Source organism: Euprymna scolopes, chromosome 12, assembly GCF_053919585.1.
Source record: "Euprymna scolopes isolate OS-2025 chromosome 12, ASM5391958v1, whole genome shotgun sequence".
Lineage (NCBI taxonomy): Eukaryota > Metazoa > Mollusca > Cephalopoda > Sepiida > Sepiolidae > Euprymna > Euprymna scolopes.
Genome location: NC_136493.1, coordinates 31,424,453 through 31,431,946, shown reverse-complemented (window position 1 = coordinate 31,431,946; position 7,494 = coordinate 31,424,453). Strand labels below are relative to the sequence as shown.

The 7,494-nt window shown below is 36.8% G+C and overlaps 1 protein-coding gene and 1 long non-coding RNA gene across 4 annotated transcripts in view; one reads left to right on the top strand and one right to left on the bottom strand.

Moving 5' to 3' along the window:
* Positions 1-4,104, bottom strand: part of LOC145291241 (uncharacterized) — a 65,885-nt gene extending 61,781 nt beyond the window's left edge. Inside the window, exon 1 of the long non-coding RNA XR_013869356.1 lies at positions 2,406-4,104. This is a non-coding gene — a long non-coding RNA (uncharacterized LOC145291241). The remainder of the gene's footprint in view (positions 1-2,405) is intronic.
* Positions 1-7,494, top strand: part of LOC145291238 (ecdysone receptor-like) — a 315,312-nt gene that overhangs the window by 212,662 nt on the left and 95,156 nt on the right. Inside the window, exon 1 of one of the 3 annotated variants that reach the window (XM_080136844.1) lies at positions 4,207-5,150. The exons of the other annotated variants lie outside the window; for them this stretch is intronic. The gene's annotated coding sequence lies outside the window, so the exon portion shown is untranslated. Of the gene's footprint in view, positions 1-4,206; positions 5,151-7,494 lie in introns of those variants that run through there. 3 annotated transcript variants of the gene reach the window in all.

Below are 7,494 nucleotides of genomic sequence, written 5' to 3'. Positions count from 1 at the left end.
GGGGATGAGCGATCACCTGAATTCTTAAATACAGGGCATACTGATGAGATTTTCCAGGGAGATGGGAAACTATTCTCCTTAAGACAACGTTTAAACAGTTTTGTAAGTATGGGCGCTAATTCAGGTTGAAGTTTTTTGAGTACTATAATTGGAATACCATCAGGGCCAGTTGCTTTACTCGAATCAAGGTTTTTGATTAGCTTCGCAACATCACGTACAGATATACGTATATCACATATCGTGTTTTCTGATACAGGAGGAAATATTGGGGGTTGGCGGTCTTGGTCGCAAAGGGTAGAATTAGCTGCAAAGTTCTTGACAAAGAGTTTGGCTTTGTCTGATGCTGACGAGATTACCTCAGGTCCATTGATAATAGTTGGGATGGAGCACACGCTTCTGTTCAGGATTCTGTTTGCTATTTGCCAAAACTGGTGGGAACCAAGCCGCTGCTCAGCTACTTTGGACTTAACAGATTGAGCATACAACTCTCTTGCGTTCCTTATTACTTTCTTACAATGGTTGCTGGCAGTCCTGAAAACGGCTTTAGTTTCCATACATCTATTACGTTTGAAGCAGTGGAAAAAGTGATTTCTGTGCGCAATGGCAGCAGCACATTCTGGAGAGAACCATGGCTGGCTGTTAGGTTTTTGCTGAAACTTTTTAGAGGGTATGAAATGGTCAATACCTACAATTAACCATTCAGTTAGGTCTAATACTATAGAGGACACATCCTTTTTAAACATGGAATGCAGAGGTAGATCAGATATAAATGTACGGAAGCTATCCCAGTCAGCCTTAGTGTATCGATATACTGTACGATGAAGTGGTACGTCTGGGGACTTATTACATTTCATTTTTATCTTAATTGATACAACAGAGTGGTCGGAAGATCCAAGAGGCGACAGAACAGAAACTGAACATAGTTCAGGGCAAGTTGTGAGAAAAAGGTCTAGTAGGCTCGCATACTGGCCGTCATTATCGGGCACACGGGTAGGTTCCTGAACAATCTGAGTGAGGTCATAGGCAATGGAGAAATTATGACAGAACCTCCCCTCATCATCAGTCTTGTTTGAGTGGGTCAACCATTCGACGTTGTGAACATTGAAGTCTCCACATACGTGAATGTTAGCTGAAGGATAAGTAGAAAGGACTTGGTCAATTTTCTCAGATATGCTTTGAAAGATAGTAACTCCGCTGTTGTGGGGGCGATAGAGAGTAAATATAAATGCAGTAGTGTGAGCTAAAGCAACCCGGAAGCACATATAGGGTAAGTTAGGATCTTCCCTGGAGATGTCCCTCCCACATGGAAAGCTATCTTTAATATAGGCACATATTCCATGCCCATGGCGATCTTGGGGGTCAGATTTAGAAGTTAAGTTAGAGTATCCTGTAATTGCAAACTCATCTAGGGAAATAGCCTGTCCAATGCCAGTTTCACTTAAAAATAAAAGGTCTGGTTTAGTCTCCTGTAATTGGGTTTCAACCTCTGGAAGGTTAGAACGTAGACCCCTGATGTTGGAGAAGGAGACATGGTAGTAGGGGTCTACGTTGGAAGTTGGAGAACCGGGTTTAATCGTGTATTTTTCTTGAAACTTGTCATGATGAAATTTTGGAATTTGTGGACTAGGTCGACAGATTTACTTAGAGCAGGACAGAGAGGGGAAACTAAGAGAGAAAAAGAAACGAAGAATTTTTTTTTTTTTTTTTTTTTGTACCACATGATAAGGTAAAGCCGTAACAATTACCCACTAGTATGGCATCGAGAGGCCCCACCAGAAGCTACTGCATGGTCCAGATTCCATTCACCAAATGGCAATACAGCAGCCCCAGTACTTTGCACCTGCTGATAGGACAGCCTCCTTAGTGGTTAATCCAAGGTTCGGGTCCCTGACTATCAGGCGGATAACGTCAGCCCAGACAAAACGTTTACCTCCAGCACCCTTACTAGTGACATGGCTACAAGGATAGACATAGAAACAGAAAATTTCCACCAACTCTGCCAACTGTTCGCGCAAAAATACTGCCAACCTAGAAAACAGCTTTTTCTTCTCCCTTTGTCAGAAAAATCACTCATTTAAAAAATGAGGACTGAGGGACAAATAAGAAGAAGCGAGAGTAACAGGAGCTGCCGATAACGCATCGACCGGGCGACACCGAATAGCCTGCTAATATATATATATATATATATATATATATATATATATATATATATATAACTACTTCATTTAATTAAATTACGAAGATATAATTTTATGAGTAAATTTTTAAGTATTTACTTCAACAGTGCTTTATACATAGATAGAGAATTAAGCTACACAGAATATTCCACGTTTCATTCTCGTGAGAATTCGTTAGGTTAACGAAACGCAGAATATTTTGTCTAATTTATTTATCTGTTTACTTACCGTATATATTTTCATAACTTTTAACCACAAGATTAAAAAAAAAAAAAATCCAAATTAATCGTCAAAAGAAAGCGCGCCAAACGGCATCACCAACCGTTTAAATTGTCGCGTATGTGACGTAAATGCCTATTCAACTCTATCTTGTACCGCAGGTAGAAGAAGGGGGAAGGTGTATCTGGAGTCGAAGACTTGGTTATGTGTTTTGCAGTTTGCATTGGTGGAAGGTGACGATGGTCTTGTTTGTGGTGTTAACGACACGGACTTACTGATGACATGGGTGTCCCATATTCGAATCCACGAAAATCGCTTCCACTTAGGATGTTAGCAACCTTCACGCGACGCGGCCCCTCCCATAATTCCCGATGTCTTTCTAGAAAGAATTCTGACTAAAAATATCGGGGGGGACTAGTGCTAACAATAGAATCTACGGATTCATACGGTATGGTGATGATGATGATTGCTGAATGCTGCTACTGATGATAATGATGATGACCGACTTTAGCACACACGTCACAGCTCTAGCAGTGTCAGAAATTTCGTGAAAATAGTGAATAATTCCACCCCATCTTTCCAAGTTTATAACTCCTCGAAAAATGTAATTCAAGCCCTAATTTTTTTTTTCAATTAAAGGAGTAAGGACCAAGGTTTTATTTAAAAAAAAAAACAAAAACAAAACAATGTGTTTTTTTTTTTTTTAAAAGGTTTTAAACTTCGGACTTTACAGGTAAATTTCTAAAAAAGCGATTTTTTTTTTTTTGTTTTAAATTTGAATATATTATTTATTGGCCTTTTCTCTTCAATTTGTGATATATAAAACTATTAACCATAAATTAATTATTTACTTTTTAATAGACATTTCAAAATGAGAGGCGTAAATTATTCGACCCCCTATCTTTCTAAGCTTATAACTCCTCGAAAAATGTAATTCAAGCCCTAATTTTTTTTTCAATTAAAGGAGCAAGGACCAAGGTTTCATTAAAAAGAAAAAAAGACAAAAAGAAACAATGTGTTCTTATAAAATAAGGTTTTAAACTTCGGACTTTACAGGTAAATTTCTAAAAAAGCGATTTTTTTTTTTTTGTTTTAAATTTGAATATATTATTTATTGACCTTTTCTCTTCAATTTGTGATATATAAAACTATTAACCATAAATTAATTATTTACTTTTTAAGAGAAAGTTGAAAATGGGTGACACTTGGGGGGGCGTGAATTAAAAAAAAAACGTTTGTCTAAAATATTATATTCGGTTTATTGGAAAGAACATAAAATTTCACATTGACCCTGAAAATATCGTAAAAATAGAATCAATAGAAAAATTTTGATAGATTTTTAAAATTTAAAAATATTGAGTTTAAAAATTGAAAAATATTGAGTTCGGAAAATTCATTACTGTTTAAAAAAAAAAATAATATTTTTATTACTTTTAAAACAACTGTAATAGTTTATTTTGGAAGTATAATCCATAAAGAAAATAAATAACCCACTTTTAACAGAGAAATTACGAGATTTTTATATTGTATTCGCAGTTTCGTGTTAGGGGTGTCAAAAATTCCTACAAAAATTGTGATACTGCTATCACAGCACAGCTCCCCCATTAAAAATTAGCCAATAAGAATAATAAACGCTAGCGAACGAGAACGAATAAAATAAAAAAAATTAAAATAAATTTTTTTTTAAAGTATCGGGTTGCATCTTAAAAATAAATAACTGTGTGTGTGTGTGTGTGTGTGTGTGTGTGTGTGTGTGTGTGTGTGTGTGTGTGTGTGGTTACTAGTTTGAACAAACTGGCTCTCAAGTCCCTTTTCTTTTCGTCTGGATTAACGTAAAAATGTAAATTTAAAACGAATAAATTGTTTTACCCCTCCCCCCCCCCCAAAAAAAAAAAATTTGATACAGATTAATTCTCCGTTCTTAATTGATGTTGCTCGTTTAATAACGCAAAACAAATGAAAGAAAAAGTGGCCGTGAGGGGTAAATTAGTTGAAAACAGTTGACGAGGAGAAAAGCAGCAACGAAAATTAAACATCTTTTCAATATCTGTTATGGTTGCAACGAACACGTGTTCGACGACGCACGTGTCGCTAGCACAAGATGCTCCAATTAGTGATGAATTCTCTCTCTTTCTATGTGCGCATATAGATACATCCATTCCTCCCCAGCTTCATCTTCCTTCTTTTTCTTTATTTTCTCTCTCTCTCTCTCTCTCTCTCTCTCTCATCTCATCTCATTCTCTCCTCCTCCTCTCTCCCATTCATACGTGTCGCTACGAGATCGTCCAATTATCGATACCCTTTCTCTCTCCACCCACCACTTTTCTCTCAGCGCTTCGCCGCTTCCTCGTCTTTCTTTGTATCCTTCTCTTACCCCTATTCCTCCTCACTTTTATCTTTGTCTCTCTTTTCCTAATCTCTTGCTCTTCTCTCTCTCTCTCTCTCTCTCATACTCTCAGTCTCCCATTATCTCCTCTCTCTCTCTCATGCGCTCTATTTCTCACATCCTCTCTCCACTACTTCTCCATATTATCCCTCTCTCTTTTCCATCCCCTTTCTCTCCCGTATACTCCCCCCTCCACTTTCCTTTCTCCGCCCCCCCCCCAACACCGTCGCGCTCGTTCTCTACAGCAGCAGCAAACTTATACACATGTAACAGCAATTCAACTCAGTTCGCGCGTACTTTAGGCATCAAGCTAGAAATAATAAACATGAAATCTTGTTACTGGATTTACCGCGGCAGTACATGTGCGGGTGAGTACGCGTCCATCTTTTTGTTAATGTTTCATTAAAATGCAGCGTATGAATATGATGTGCCGATTTCTTCACGTGTCCACCAGTCTCTATACCCGACGGTGAAATTCAACAATGAACGAATGCTCCTTACTCTCACCATTTTGTTCCAGCTGGGGATGGGGCATCCTACCGGATGTGAGAAACTCACTCGCTATCTCGTACATTCCAACATTCCAACCGAAAGACAATTTGAAGATTCTACCACCCCCTTAAAGTGCAATTGTTTGAATATCTCTTGCACTTAGTTCACCGGTTATATTTGCCAGGTAGTTTATAAATCTCTGTGTGTGTGTGTGTGTGTGTGTGTGTGTGTGTGTGTGTGTGTGTGTGTGTGTGTGTGGCTGGTGAGTCGTAAACGACGGAACATAAGTTTGTGGATGATTAAATTATTAGACACTGTTCCCTTTATGGTTGCTATTTGTATTTCGTTACAGCTTGGTCTTCTAGGGATCCAATATATAGAAGTGATTTAAAAAGAAAAAAAATATGACGTGGGTGCTATTGCTAGTAAGGTACCCGGCGTTACCCACTACCCAGTCATAAAATACGCTTAATACGATATTTTAATTTATACAGATTTCGTATTTATTATAGTCAATTCTTTAGTGATTATTATATTGTACCCAATATATAGAAGCGATTAAAAAAAACTATGACGTGGGTGCTATCAGCTAGAATCGAAACCGAAACCAAAACATATAGCCCTCTATCTAGTCTTAGTTGTTAGCACTTGAGTTAGTGTCAGTTGGATATAAAATAGTTAAAAGTAAACTAAGGTTTTATTTGCACATGCGTATAAGGGGACTGTCAAGTTCGAACTTCTTTAAATTTTGACCCCTTAGCAGCTATTTTTACCAGTTAAAGACCCATAAAAGAACGGTCCACAAAAAATGCAATCTCTGCGGCCACGCGTCTCGATGGAGATGCAGTTTGAGATAAAAAAAAAAAAAAAAAAAGGCAAAAAAAAAATGGAGACTGACAGAAGTAGTGAGTTTTAACAGATATCGTTGTCTATTTGGTGGCATTACATTGGTGCAGAGAAAATTATTGCCAACTAATATTTAGGTAAAAATGCACTTTTGTATAAATAACTGAATTCGTTCAGTAGTTATCGCAAACAAAAATAAACAAATGCATAACATCTCTCTCTCTCTCTCTCTATATATATATATATATATATATATATATATATATATATATATATATATATAAAGTAAAAGGGTGTGTCTGTCTGTCTGTGTACAGTTCCCTACGCAATAACTCTGTCAATTTTCAGTCTACAGACTCGAAATTTAATATACAGGGTATTCAGATTTGGGAAAATCTTTGTAATCGGTTTTCGGCCAGAAATTTGGCTGTTAAGGGGTCAAAGTTCAACGATTTGACTTTTGAGAACTCTACCAAACTCCTCCACCAATTTTGGATCTAAACACTTGAAATTTTAAAGGTTCCTTGGACATGGATCTAACTTAATAACTGGATTTGAGTCCAAAACAATAAATGTTAAGCGGTCATAATAGGGGTCAAAGTTTAAAAAAATTAACACTTTTTTTTTTGTTTTGTTTTTGCTCAGTATACACCTTCAAACACCCGGGCAACGCCGGGCTGAAATGATAATTATATATATATATATATATATATGGACTGTATGTCGCCTGACGAGGACTTCTAGTTGTAACCGACTATTTGGGTGAAATATTAGCCTGTCTAGTGTCGCAACCATGTAAACTTGTTTATATTAATAAAAATGTATAAATACATATATATAGGTGTGTATGTGTATAGATAGATATATTATACTAGCAAGGAAGCCCAGCGTTGTCCGGGATTGACTGAGGATAAACAAATGTTCCATCCTCCCATACTTTTTTATTGTCATCGAAATTGGTAAAATCGACCTCTTTTTTTTTTTCTTTTTTTTCCCTATCAAATCGATTGATTGCCTGCGCTTGTTAAGGATACCCCTACCTCCCTCCCTCTCTCAGTGCACTGAAAGGAAGCTTCGCATGCCTCTCCACGGTGACTTAGTGCACATGCACAATACATTGTAGTCTCCATTGAATTGCGGAGAATCTGCTGTTGATTTTTATAAAATTATCTGTAAATAATGGCTCCACTTGAAGTTTAAAATAAAAATGTTAAGTCCTATGGTTTAGTTGTGCTCTAAATAGAAACATTCATTTCAAACGCGCCCCTGTCTTATCAAAGAATCAACTGTTGATTTTATGAAAGTATTTTTACATAATCACTTTAATTAGTTAAACGTACAAAAGTTAAGTACCATGGTTCAATTGTGCTCTAA